General features: G+C 37.0%; 1 long non-coding RNA gene across 1 annotated transcript in view; it reads left to right on the forward strand.

The window, feature by feature from the left end:
* The first annotated feature begins 2,821 nt into the window (after positions 1 to 2,821).
* LOC116093011 overlaps positions 2,822 to 14,766 on the forward strand; it is a 30,530-nt gene continuing 18,585 nt past the window's right edge. Inside the window, exons 1-2 of the long non-coding RNA XR_004119591.1 lie at positions 2,822 to 2,925; positions 3,243 to 3,316. This is a non-coding gene — a long non-coding RNA (uncharacterized LOC116093011). The remainder of the gene's footprint in view (positions 2,926 to 3,242; positions 3,317 to 14,766) is intronic.

Genomic DNA, 14,766 nt, shown 5'->3' on the forward strand with positions numbered 1-14,766 from the left:
GAGCTTCTGAATGTAGCCGCTTCCACAGCGCTGCGTTACTGTCCGGGCTTTGGGAGGGAGTCCACACTTAGGTACAGGAAAATTCATTTGACAACATACAATGCCCCTTCATGTTAAAGTATTGGAGATATCAGGAATTCAAGGCCCATACCTAAACATAATAAAAGCAATATACAGCAAACCACCAGCCAAGATCAAATGAAATGGAGAGATACTTGAAGCAATCCCATTTAAATCAGGGACAAACAAGGATCACTACTTTCCCCATATCTATTCAATATAGTACTTGAAGTGCTAGCTAGAAAAGTAAGACAACAAAAAGAAATTGAGGGGATACAAATTGGCAAAGAAGAAATAAAGATATCACTATTTGCAGATGATATGATAATATACACAAGTGACCCCAAAAACTCTACCAGAGAACTTCTCCAGCTGATAAACAACTTCAACAAAGTGGCCTGATATAAAATTAACTCCAATAAATCAGTTAATAAATAGCCTTCCTTTATAGAAAAGACAAACAGGCTGAGAAAGAAATTAGAGTAACAACTCCCTTCATACTAGCCACAAATTATATGAAATATCCTGGGGCAACTCCAACCAAGTGAAAGATCTGTAAGACAACAACTTCAAGTCTCTCAAGAAAGAAATTGAAGATCTCAGGAAACGGAGAGATTTCTCATACTCAGGGTTTGGCAGAATTAATATAGTAAAAATGGCCATCCTACCAAAGATAGGATTCAATGAAATCCCCATCAAGATCCCAACACAATTCTTCAAAGACATGGAATGAGCAATTCTCAAATTCATCTGGAGAGGCAAAAAACCCAGAATAGTAAAAATAATACTTAACAATAAAAGAATGCCTAGGTGAATCATTATCCCTGACCTCAAACTTTCCTACAGAGCAATAGTGATTAAAACTGCATGGTATTAGTACAGAGACAGATGGGTTGATCAATAAAACCATACCTCTACAGGCACTTGATCTTTGATAAAGAAGTCGAACATATACAATGGAAAAAAGAAAGCATCTTCAATACATGGTGCTGGTCTAACTGGCTGTTGATATGTAGAAAAATGAAAATAGACCCATATTTGTCATCTTGCACATAGCTCAAATCCAAGTGGATCAAGGACCTCAACATAAAACCTGATACACTGAATCTACTAGAAGAAAAAGTGGGAAAGAGCCTTGAACTTATTTGCACAGGGGGAAATTTTCTAAACAGAACTCTAATGTCTCACATCTAAGATCAAGAATTGATAAATGGGACCCCATGAAACTGGAAAGCTTCTGTAAGGCAAAAGACATAGCCAACAAGACAAATCAGTAACCTCCAGATTAGGAAAAAAATCTTCACTAACCCCACATGTATAGAGTGTTAATATCCAAAAATTATAAAGAACTTAAGAAGCAAATATCCAAAATTTATAAAGAACTCAAGAACCAATATATATATATATATATATATATATATATATATACCAATCAAAATATGGGGTACAGAACTAAACTGAGAATTCACAATAGAGGAATCTCGAATGGCTCAGAAACACCTAAAGAAATGCTCAAAGTCCTTAATGATCAAAGAAATGCAAATCAAAACCACCCTGAGATTTCCCCTCACACCAATCAGAATGGCTAAGATCAAAAACTCAGCTGACAACACTTGTTGGAGAGGATCTGGAGAAAGAGGAACACTCCTTCATTGCTGGTGGGATTGAAAGCTGATACAACTATTCTGGAAATCAATCTGGAGGTTCCTCAGAAAACTGGAAGTAGATCTACCTGAAGACCCAGCAATACCACTCTTGTGAATATACCCATAAGATGCCCAACCATGCCACAGGGGCATGTGTTCCACTATGTTCATAGCGGCCTTGTTTGTGATAACCAGAAGCTGAAAACAACCCAGATTTCCCACAACAGAAGAATGGATACAGAAAATATGGTTTATTTACACAATGAAATACTATTCAGCTATTAAGAATGAGGACACCCTGAGTTTTTCAGGCAAATGGTTGGAACTAGAAAATACTATCCTAAGTGAGGCAACACAGACCCAAAAGGACATGCATAGTATGTACTCACTAATAAGTGGACATTAACCAAAGAATAGGTGTTGTGTATCCAAGATAAAGCCCACAGAACTCAAAAAGCTCAACAAGCTGAAGGGACCAAGTGAGGATCCTTCAAACCCACTTGAGATGGAGAAGAAAGCAACCACAAGAGGGGAGGAAGGGACCTGCAAGGGAAAGGGGATGGGGAGTTGGAGAGGGGAACATGGCTGGGTATTGGGTGGGGGAAAAAGACTGAAATCCCTGAAGGCCAGCAGAAAGAATGGAAACAGACAACATCAGGAGGTAAGAGGTTGGGGAACCCTCCAGAATGCACCAGAGACTTGGGAGGTGAGAGGTCTTCAGTACTCAAAGGAGGGACCTTAGATGAAATGCCCTACATTGGGGAGAGGGAACTTGTAGAACACACCTCCAGTAGAAAGACACGGATTCAAGTGAGGGATGGGTTTGCCATCCCACAGTCAAAACTGACCCATAATTGTTCCTGTCTGAAAGAACTGCAGGGATAAAAATGGAGAGGAGCCTGAGGAAAAGAAGGCCCAGCAACTACCTCAAAGTAGGATCCATCTCAAGGGGAGGCCCCAAGACCTGATACTGTTACTGAGTCTATGGAGTGCTCACAAAAAGGGACCTATCATGACTGTCCTCCAAAAGACCCAACAAGCAGCTGAAAGAGTCAGATGCAGATATTTGCACCCAACCAATGAACAGAAGCAGCTGACCCCTGTGGTTGAACGAGGGAAGGCTGAAAGAAGCTGAGGAGGAGGCCGACCCTGTTGGAAGACCAGTAGTCTCAATTAACCTGGTCCCCAGAGATCATTCAGATACTGGAACATCAACCAGGTAACATATATCAGCTGATATGATGCCACCAACACATATACAGCAGAGGACTGCTGGGTCTGGGTTTAGTCAGAGATGGTACATGTAACCCTCAAGAGACTGGAGGCCCCAGGGAATTTAGAGTTCTGGTGGAGTGGGGGTAGGGGTGGGGACATCCTTGGTACAGGAGATATGGATGTAGAACAGGTGGAAGGTGGACCAGGATGGGAATAAAATCTTGGGTTTTAAAAATAAATAAATAAATAAATACATATATACATACATACATACATACATACATACATACATATCCATCTGGCTATTTTTCATATTTTCAGTATACTCAAGCCTAATAAGAGAGAAGAACTGGACACATCACAATCTGACATCGACTTCTTTATGTTATTTTAAGGTATATATCCTCTGGTCCTCTAATCTCTGTTACACTATGATATGCACTAATGACAATACTTATTCTTTTGATATCTCCATTTCTGTATTGTTTCATCTGAAGACTCATGAGGACTAAGAATTCCTATATTAATTTTAGCCCCTTTTTCTTGAAGAAAAGTCAAAATAGTAAGGGATGTTAATGGAAAATGCAGAGAGCTTTTCACAATCTCTCATGTAATTTTCAGCTAAAGAAATCTGAAGATGAGCTTAAGAATTACAAATTGTAAGCAATGCTTATTGAATTTTTTTCTCTACTTTGTTGAATAATTTCACATTACTTAGGCTATGCTATTATGCATTTGTGTCACAATAGGGGTAGAAACATTAAACTAATGAGTATCTTGCCTCGATTGTCAAGATCTGTATGACTAGCACGAAACATCTTTCAGGAGATTCAGCGATTTGGAAATGCCTAAGATGCTACTATTAAACCTTTTTACTAATACAATTAAATTAAAAACTTTTGAAATATATGAATGCTATTTGAGACTATATGAATATAAGGGACTGAATGGGTAGCTATAATATCTTAGTTGTAATAGCTACAATTTATCATTTTGTGAATAACATGAAGACTTTACTGAATAGTCATGCTTATAATAGAACACATTGTTTATAATGTTATAAGGAAACTAATGTCCATTATTCTAGACTCTGTAATATCCCTGTCCTTAATAGCAAGAAGAAGGTGCCTTCATTGCAAATACCTTGGGCAGAGTCTTGGGAGAGGGTTGATCTGGTTAATCCATGTTGCAGAGGAAAAATATTGAGGGCAGGAAAAATTCATGATGAGAGGTTAGAAAAAGGAAACACCAAAAAAGTACATGCCACTCATATCCTGTTTAATCTCCTCTATGAAACTAAAAGGTGCAAACTCCAGCAAGGAGGGTCACATAAGCCTCAAAAATTAGGAAGATCAATATGTTTCATAGAATTCATTGGGTTCTTTCTGAAAGTAGAGTTGAATTGTTAAATATTTGAATACATGACAAAATATTGCAACACTATTTATAGTCCTGAAATAAAATGGAATGTAGGTATACCCAACAACATGTGTAAGGTGCTGGGCTAACAGACCTACAATTACTGATTGTGTAGGGATAAATGGTGCACTGTCACTATAAAGAGCAGTGTAAAGATCTCTTAGGAAAAAGATAATGCTTGGCAAAATGCATATGTTTAAACACACCTTAATGTACCCTGTAATATCATCTATCTCCTAATATTCATGAAGTGGCAATTTCCTCCAGCTGGGTAGAAAATTTATAAATTCATTCTAACATGATTTTTTTTTTTTGCAAAGTCCATGAGATATCAATCCTATGAGTATATTATATACTATACAGGTTGACTTTTATTGTCAACTTGACCTATACTGAAGTCACCTGGGAAGAGAGAACCTGGATTTTGGAATTGCATATATCAGATAGGGATGTAAGTATATCTATGGGGAACTGGTTCAACTAATCTTGATTAATGATTGCTGTATGAGGGTCTACCCGAGTCTCAGTGATACCAACCCTAGGCAGGTAAGCTTAGGCTGTATATGAATGCAAGGCAAGTAAGACAGGGGAATGAAGGCATTAAGCAAACTTCCTCCAAGGTGTCTGTCTGAGTTCCTTTGGAGCTCTCATCCTGGCTTCTCTTGATGCTGAACTGTAAGCTGTATACTGAAATAAACCTTTTCAGCAACAGAAATGAATTAGAATGTACAACAGAGGTTAGGAAGTATATGATCAGTGGTTATGTTACATTATATAAATTTTCCATCAATTCTTTCTTAACAGACTCTTTCTCTCTCTTTTGGCTCATAAAGTAAATAGATACTTTAAGCAAGATTATATGATATGGATCTTTATAAGGTGGCTTGAGAATCTAGTGTATGCTTCAAACTAATGGCCAGTAAGAAATCTGCAGACTTTTTTTTAATTAGATGTTTTCTTTATTTAAATGCCATATGATATATCCTTTTCCAGTTTCCCAAATGAAAAAAAAAAGAAAAAATTAAAATTAAAATTAAAAAAAAACTTGTTCCCTCCCACCCTCCGCTCACCAACCCACCATCTCCTGCTTCCTGGCCCTGGCATTCCCCTACACTGGGGAATAGAACCTTCACAGGACCAAGGGCCTCTCCTCCCATTGATGATCAACTAGGCCACTCTCTGCTACATATTGCAACTCGGGCCATGAGTCCCACCATGTGTACTCTTTGGTTGGTGGTTTAGACCTTGGGAGCTCTGAGGGTACTAGTTAGTTCATATTGTTGTTCCTCCTAAGGGGCTGCAAACCTTAGAGCTCCTTGGGTCCTTTCTCTAGCTCCTTCATTGGAGACCCTGTATGCAGTCCAATGGATGGCTGTGAGCCTCTACTTCTGTATTAGTTGGGTAATGTCAGAGCCTCTCAGGAAACAGCTACATCAGGCTCCTGTCATCCAGCACTTACTGGCATCCACAATAGTGTATAGATTTGATGATTGAATATGGAAAGGATTCCCAGGTGGAGCAGTCTCTGGATTGTCCTTCCTTCAGTCTCTGTTCCATACAGTCTCTACAACTCCTGCCATGGGTATTTTGTTCCCCCTTTTAAGAAGGAGCAAAGTATACACATTTTGGTTTTCCTTCTTCTTGAGTTTCCTATGGTTTGTGGTGTGTACTTTGTGTATTCCAATCTTCTGGGCTAATATCCACTTATCAGAGAATGCATACCATGTGTGTTTTTTGTGATTGGGTTACCTCACTCAGATGATAATCTCTAGGTCCATCCATTTCCCCAAGAATTTCATAAATTCATAGTTTTTAATAGCTGAGTAGTACTCCATTGTGTAGATGTACCACATTTTCTGTATGCATCTCTGTTGAGGGACATCTGGGTTGTTCCCAGTTTGTGGATATTATAAATAAGGACTATAGGGGAGCATGTGTCCTTATTACATGTTGGAGCATCTTCTGGGTATATGCCCAGGAGTAGTATAGCTGGGTCCTCTGATAGTAAGTACTATGTCCAATTTCCAGAGGAACCACATAACTGGTTTCCAGAGTGGTTGTACCAGCTTGCAGTCTCACCAGCAATGAAGGAGTGTTCCTCTTTCTCCACAACCTTGCCAACATCTGCTGTCACCTGAGATTTTTATCGTAGCCATTCTGACTGGTGTGAGGTGGAATCTCAGGGTTGTTTTGATTTGCATTTCCCTGATGACTAAGGATGTTGAACATTTCTTTAGGTGCTTCTCAGCCATTCCATATTCATTAGTTGAGGATTCTTTATTTAGCTTTGTACCTCAGTTTTTAATACGGTTATTTGTTTCTCTGGAGTCTAACTTCTTGAGTTCTTTGTATATAGTGGATATTAGCACTCTGTGGGATATAGGATGGGTAAAGATCTTTTCCAAATCTGTTGGTTGCAGTTTTGTCCTATTTAGAGTGTCCTTGGCCTTACAGAAACATTGTAATTTTAGGAGGTCCCATTTTTCAATTCTTGATCTTAGAGAATGAGCTATTGCTATTCTGTTCAGGAAATTTTCCCCTGTGCCGATAAGCTCCAGGCTCTTCCACATTTTCTTTTCTACTACTTTCAGTGTATTTTGTTTTATGTGGAGGTCCTTGATCCATTTGGACTTGAGCTTTGTATAAAAAGATAAGAATGGATCAATTTGCATTCTTCTACATGCCAATCACCAGTTGAGCCAGCACCATTTGTTGAAAATGTTGTCTTTTTTTTTCAGTGGATGGTTTTAGCTCCTTTGTCAAAGATAAAGAGACCATAGGTGTGTGGGTTCATTTCTGGGCCTTCAATTTGGTTCCATTGATCTACCTACCTGTTACTATACAAATACCATGCAGTTTTTATCGTAATTTCTCTGTAGTACAGCTTAAGGCCGGGGATGGTTATTCCACCAGAGGTTCCTTTATTGTTGAGAATGGTTTTAGCTATCCTAGGATTTTTGTTATTCCAGATGATTTTGCAAATTGCTCTTTCTAACTCTGTGAAGAATTGAGTCGGAATTTTGATGGTGATCGCATTGAATCTGTAGATTGCTTTTGGTAAGATGGCTATTTATACTATAATAATCCTCCCAATCCACAAGCATGGGAGATCTTTCAATCTTCTGAGATCTTTGTTGATTTCTTTCTTCAGAGACTTGAAGTTTTATCAAACAGATCTTTTACTTGCTTAGTTAGAGTCACACCAAGTTATTATATTATTTGTGACTATTGTGAATGCTGTTATTTCCTTAATTTCTTTCTCAGCCTGTTTATCCTTTGTGTAGAAGAATGCCACTGATTTGCTTGAGTTAATTTTATATCCAGCTACTTTGCTGAAGTCAGGTTTAGGAGCACTCTGGTGGAATATTTGAGTACACTTATGTAAACTATCATATCATCAGCAAATAGTGATAATTTGACTTCTTCCTTTCCAATTCATATCCCTTTGATCTCCTTTTGTTGTCTAATTGCTCTGGCTAGGACTTCAAATACAGTATTGAATAGGTAGGGAGAGAGTGAGTAGCCTTGTCTAGTCCCTGATTTTAGTGGAATTACTTCAAGTTTCTCTCCATTCAGTTTGATGTTGGCTACTGGTTTTCTGTATATTGCTTTTACTATGTTTAAGTATGGGCCTTGAATTCCTGATCTCTCCAAGACATTTATCATGAAGGGATGTTGGATTTTGTCAAATGCTTTCTCAGCATCTAATGAGATGATCATATTTTTTTTCTTTGAGTTTGTTTATAATGAATTACATTGATAGATTTCCAAATATTAAACCATTCCTGCATCCCTGGGATGAAGCCTTCTTGATCATGATGGATGATCATTCTGATGTGTTCTTGGATTCAGTTTGCAAGAATTTTATTGAGTATTTTTGCATCAATATTTATAAGGGAAATTGGTCTGAAGTTTTCTTTCTTCGTTAGGTCTTTGTGTGGTTTAGGTATGAGAGTAATTGTGGCTTCATAAAATGAATTAGTTAGAGTACCTTCTGTCTCTATTTTGCAGAATAGTTTGAGGAGTATTGGTATTAGGTTTTCTTTGAAGGTTTCATAAAACTCTGCACTAAACCCATCTGGTCTTGGGCTTTTTCTTTGGTTGGGAATCTATTAATGTCTCTTTCTATTTCATTAGCATATATGGGACTGATTAGATAATTTATCTGATCTTGATTTAACTTTGGTACCTGGCATATGTCTAGAAAATTGTCCATTTCATCCAGGTTTTCCAGTTTTGTTGAGGACAGGCTGTTTTAGTAAGATCTCATGATTTTTTGAATTTCCTCAGTTTCAGTTGTTAAATCTCCATTTTCGTTTCTGATTTTGTTAATTAGGATACTGTCTCTGTGCCCTCTAGTTAATCTGGTTAAGGATTTATCTATTTTGTTGATTATCTCAAAGAACCAGCTCCTGGTTTGGTTGATTCTTTGTATCATTCTTTTTGTTTCCATTTGGTTGATTTCAGCCCTGAATTTGATTATTTCCTGCCTTCTACTCCTCTTGGGTGAATTTGCTTTGTTTTGTTCTAGAGCTTTCAGATATGCTGTCAAATTGCTGGTGTATGCTCTCTCCAGTTTCTTTTTGTAGGCATTTAAAGGTATACGTTGTCCTCTTAGGAATGCTTTCATTGTGTCCCATAAGTTTGGTTATGTTGTGGCTTCATTTTCATTAAACTCTAGAAAGTCTTTAATTTCTTTCTTTCTTTCTCCCTTGACCAAGTTATCATTGAGTAAAGTGTTGTTGAGCTTCCACATGTGTGTGAATTAGCCTTATTCCATGATGATCTGATAGAATGCAAGGAATTATTTCAATCTTCTTGTATCTGTTGAGGCCTGATCTGTGACCACTTATATGGTCAATATTGGAGAAGGTGCCATGCAGTAATGAAAAGAAGGTATATCCTTTTGTTTTAGGGTAAAAAGTTCTATAGATATTTGTTGAATCAATCTGTTTCATAACTTCCGTTAGTCTCACTGTGTCTGTGTTTAGTTTCTGTTTCCATGATCTGTCCATTGCACAGAGTGGGGTGTTGTAATCTCCCACTATTATTGTGTGCAGTGTAATGTGTGCTTTGAACTTTAGTAAAGTTTCTTGTATGAATATAGATGCCCTTGCATTTGGAGCATAGAAGTTTAGAATTGAGAGTTCCTCTTGGTAGATCATACCTTTGATGAATGTGAAGTGTCCCTCCTTATCTTTTTTGATCACTTTAGGGTGAAAGTCAATTTTGTTTGTTATTAGAATGGCTACTCCAGCTTTTTTCTTGAGACCATTGGCTTGAAAAATTGTTTTCCATCCTTTTATTCTGAGGTAGTGTATGTCTTTGTTACTGAGGTAGGTTTACTGTATGCAACAAAATGTTGGGTTCTGTATATGTACCCAGTCTGATAGTCTATGTCTTTTTATTGGGGAGTTTAGTCCTTGGTATTAATATATATTAAGGAAAGGTTATTGTTGCTTCCTGTTAATTTTTGTTGTTCGAGTTGGAAATATGTTCATGTGGCTATCTTCTTTTAGTTTTGTTGGAAATTTATTTTTTTGCTTTTTCTAGGGTGTAGTTTCCTTCTTTGTGTTGAAGGTTTCCATTTATTACCCTTTGAAGGGCTGAATTTGTGGAAATATATTTTGTAAATGTGGTTTTCTCATGGAATACTTTGTTTTCTCCATCTATGGTAATTGAGAATTTTAGTGGGTATAGTAGCCTGGGCTGGCATTTCTGTTCTCTTAATGTCTGTATGACATCAACCCAGGATCTTATGGCTTTCATAGTCTCTGCCAAGAAGTCTGGTGTAATTCTGATAGAACTGTCTTTATATGTTACTTGACCTTTTTCCCTCACTGCTTTTAATATTGTTTCTTTGTTTTATGCATTTGATGTTTTGACTATTATGTGGAAGGAGGAATTTCTTTTCTGGTCCAGTCTATTTGGAGTTCTATAGGCTTCTTGTATATTCATGGGCATCTTGTTCTTTAGGTTAGAGAAGTTCTCTTCTATAATTATGTTGAAGATATTTACTGGCCCTTTAAGTTGGAGGTCTTCACTCTCTTCTATATCTATTATCCTTAGGTTTGGTCTTCTCATTGTGTGCTAGATTTCCTGGATGTTTTTGGTTAGGAACTTTTTCATTTTGTGTTTTCTTTGACTATTTTGTCAATGTTTTCTATGGTATCTTCTGTACCTGAGATTCTCTCTTCTATCTCATGTATTCTGTTGGTGATGCTTGCATCTATTTTTCCTGACTTCTTTCCTAGGACTTCTGTCTCCAGAATTGTTTCTCTGTGTAATTTCTTAACTGTTTCTACTTCCATTTTTAGGTCCTGGATGGTTTTGTTCAGTTCCTTCCCCTCTTTGGTTGAGCTTTCCTGTAATTTTTTAAGGAATTTTTGTGTTTCTTCTTTAAAGGCTTCTACTTGCTTATTTCTGTTCTTCTGTAATTCTTTAAGGGATTTTTATGTTTCCTCTTTAAGGGCTTGAACCTGTTTACCTGTGTTCTCCCATATTTTTTTAAGGGATTTATTCTTGCTCTTCTTAAATTCCTCTATCATCATCGTGAGATATTATTTTAGATCCAAATCTTGCTTTTCTGGTGTTTTGGGATATCCAGAATTTGTTGCGGTGGAAGAACTAGGTTCTGATGAAGCTAAGTAGTCTTGGTTTCTGTTGGTAAGATTCTTGTGTTTGCCTTTCACCATCTGTTGATCTCTGGTGTTAGATGCCTTCCTGTCCCTGGTGGAAAGGACGAAATCTGCAGTCTTCAATACTATAATGGTGAGAAAATGGACTCTACACACAAATGAAGGAGATTGAAATTAAATCAGCCTGTAGCCAAGTCTCTAGAAAAGCCCTGACAAATATTCTTAGTGCAGGGTTGTGAGAGATAAGCCACACCTCTACTCCTGATCCATAGATATTGAGAGATAGTAACTGTACATTGTATAAAATACCAAGTTTGTCCTTGTTATTCAACTGTATACAACTACAATAAATTATATATATTTTCTGGGAAAGCTCACATTTTCCCACTTCACATATAGGATAAAAATTCACTAAGGAAAAAAAATAAGTCAGGAACAGACAATTTTAAAACCATGCAAGTTCAGTAACAAAGCATAAAAAAAGGAATAAAATTCACGGAATTTTCAATCATATGTTAACTTTCTAACAAAACACATTATAGTAAGAACATGATCTTCTATTTTACTTCTTTCTGGCTGTAATAAAACATTGACCAAAGCACTGGTTTTATTTGGCTTCCATTTCCAAGTCACAATCTATCACTGAGAGACATCAGGGCAGGAATTGTAATGTAAACAACAGATAAAAAAGTTTACTTGCTTGCTTTCTCTTTGGCTCATGCCCAGCTAGCTTTCTCATATAGTCCAAACCTACCAGCCTAAGCATGTACCACCCACATTGGACTGATATTTCCTACATCAATTATCACAGGCATGCCCATAGGCCAGTCAGATCAAGGTAATCTCTTAATTGTAGTTTACACTTTCTGTGTGACATTAATTTGTGTCAAGTTAACAATAAATTCTGAGTGGAATAGGACTTACTGAAAAACTTTAAATATAGTAAAGAAGGTGGTATAAAGCAGAATTGAAAATTATAGCTTATGTAGGCAGCACAGAATGCACACAGAACTAGAATAGCCAAATATGAAACATGCTCAAAGCAGAACAGGTTGTCTAAGTCTTAGAAGTTTTATGTGAGATAATAGACAATTTGACAGGTTGTTAAGGCTACTGTAAAACAAAGTATCACAGCCTAGATGGTTTAAACAACAGAAATTACTTTTTCTATATTTCTGAAATAGATAATTCTGGCTATAACTCTGACTCAGAAAATGATGCACCATCTGATTATAATATAATAATCAAATTAAGTATAAGATAACATACACATTTTTCTTCTAAGCAATAGATATCTGTGGGTTCTGATTATCTAAGAAGTTGGTCATAGTTGAAAAACTGAATTGGTAGTATACTTCTTGGGTTCAATGGTAACTATGAAATTTATGAGATTAGTTGACAAGATAGCTCAGTCAGTAAAGGCCAAGCTTGACAACCTGAGTTTGATACCCACAACTCACATGGTACAAGGAGAAAACTCATTTCCGTGGTTTGTCCTCTGCCTTCCATATGTATACCATTGCACATATGTACAATACACATGCACAGGCATATCCATGTACATAAAGAAATTCATTCAAAATTTTAAAAATGTATTGTATATTTTAGTTTGGATTTATCTTGCCTCTGAAGATCTGTTTTACCATGCTAGCTGTAACTGGCATGTAAATTCATAATGGTTCCATTTTGAAAATTTGTGGTAAGAATAAAGTTAAGTACAACAATTAAATGGAACTATTTACATAGATATTTGAAACTGTTTATATGGACGTTACTTATGGTGCCTCTGGCTTGGGACCTGGTATTCTTCCTTCTTTCTCATGGACTAAGCTACATTTTTAACAATTTTGATCGAATATTATCCAGCATTTCTGTTTGTTTTTTTAGCCTATTGGGATCTGTTAGTAGAATCATATCTGCCTTTCCTAGCTCTAGAAAAAAAACCACCCAGGTCAATTTTTCTGAAAAAAAAAATCTTATAAGTATGTGTTATACCAATCACCCAAAATGCTTATTAAATAAAACATATTGCTGAATACCTCAAATCAACGTTTAAAGACATGATTCCTGGAACTTTTACTTTTAATGAGTGGTACCAGCCGGGCTGTGGTCGTTCATGCCTTTAATCCTAGCACTTGGGAGGCAGAGGCAGGCAGATTTCTGAGTTCAAGGCCAGCCCAGAGTACATAGTAAGTTCCAGGACAGCCAGGGCTACACAGAGAAACCCTGTCTCAAAAAAACAAAAACAAAAACAAAATTAAAAAAAGAAAAAAGAAAAAAAAAAGAGTGGTACCTGAGTACATTCAAGTACAAGAACCACAGTTTGGGCTTTTCCAACTCTACCTCAAGACAGGAACCACATCCAAAGCTCTATTGAAAGGAATACCAATTACATAGACTTCTTTACTTGATTATCCACATGAATAATTTCTGCCTCACAAAGGAAATGAATAAGCCCACAAAATGTCAAGATTGTTTTGCTTTATCTCCTAATTTCAGAGTGTTGTCTTTAAGATTCTGTTTGCTTTATAAATAAATTTTTAAGTATTTGAGTTTCTGGTATAGGCATTCCCTGGAAGATCTAAAGCAGTAAAGGCAACCTCAGATTGAGCAGAAAGACATTAGACTACAAATCTGAGTTTACGTAGAGAAAACAAGACATAATTTTCTGTGTCAAGCTTATTTGGAGGGTGCAGTGACATTACATCTTATCTTTTTTAAAAAAACCTCTGCATCAATTAAATGCTGCATACTCCACATTAGCTTCAGCTAAGTGTATATAATGTAATTTGAAGTTGCTTTGACATTTCCAAAGATGATTTACATATTCTACTCCAATTCTGTATCATGATTTTAGTCATTGCTAGGAGACAGTTCAATGTATACAGATAATGTTATTGGTTGTATATTGAGGTATTTATTACCAAAGGGACAATTCCTATTGCACAGAACACATCTTGGTGAAAATGGGACACAAAGATTGTAGAAAGCAAAGAATCAGGGAGTTTGCTATGAGATTGCTTCTCCTAGTAACATCAGAAATCACACCCAAAAAGTTTTACCAATAGCACTGCCCAAATGTAAGCTGAAAAAAGAAAGACACAGCTAGACATGCCAAACTGGACAGGGAAAAGCCCACACGAACTCACTCCAACCTTGTGTGACAACTGAGCAAAGCAGGGAGTAGTAGAGGTAGTCTTTCCCAGGGAAGAACACAGCAACTGGTTATCCAATGCCAAACAGTCAGTTCTAAACACATTCATGAACACATTTATTTGCAAGTTTAATAAAATCTATATAAAATAAAGAAAATAGTAAAACACCTTAAGTAACTGAGGCCATAGAGCTTTGGCTTAGTCACCTACATAAATGCTGAGGTTGATGGTAACAGGAATATGGCAGGATCAAGGAGCCAAAAGCTTAAATAAAGCTGAAAGAAACACTGTGTTAGTAATGACAGTGGAAAAAGGGAGATGGATATTTTAAATAAAGAGTACAATATATAAGGTCTGAAAATATCATAGGATAGACACTATTGTGGATGCCAGCAAGTACTGGCTGACAGGAGCCTGATATTGCTGTCTCCTGAGAGGCTCTGACAGTGCCCGACTAATACAGAAGTAGAGGCTCACAGCCATCCATTGGACTGAGTACAGGGTCCCCAATGAAGAAGCTAGAGAAAGGACCCAAGGAGCTTCTAGGGTTTGTGTGGAGAGCTGCGAGCCCAGAAGTTTGGAATACAGGAAGAACAACCCACATTCCACAAGGAACTCAAGAAGAAGGAAGAC

The sequence above is a fragment of the Mastomys coucha genome, chromosome X, assembly GCF_008632895.1.
Source record: "Mastomys coucha isolate ucsf_1 chromosome X, UCSF_Mcou_1, whole genome shotgun sequence".
Taxonomy (NCBI): domain Eukaryota; kingdom Metazoa; phylum Chordata; class Mammalia; order Rodentia; family Muridae; genus Mastomys; species Mastomys coucha.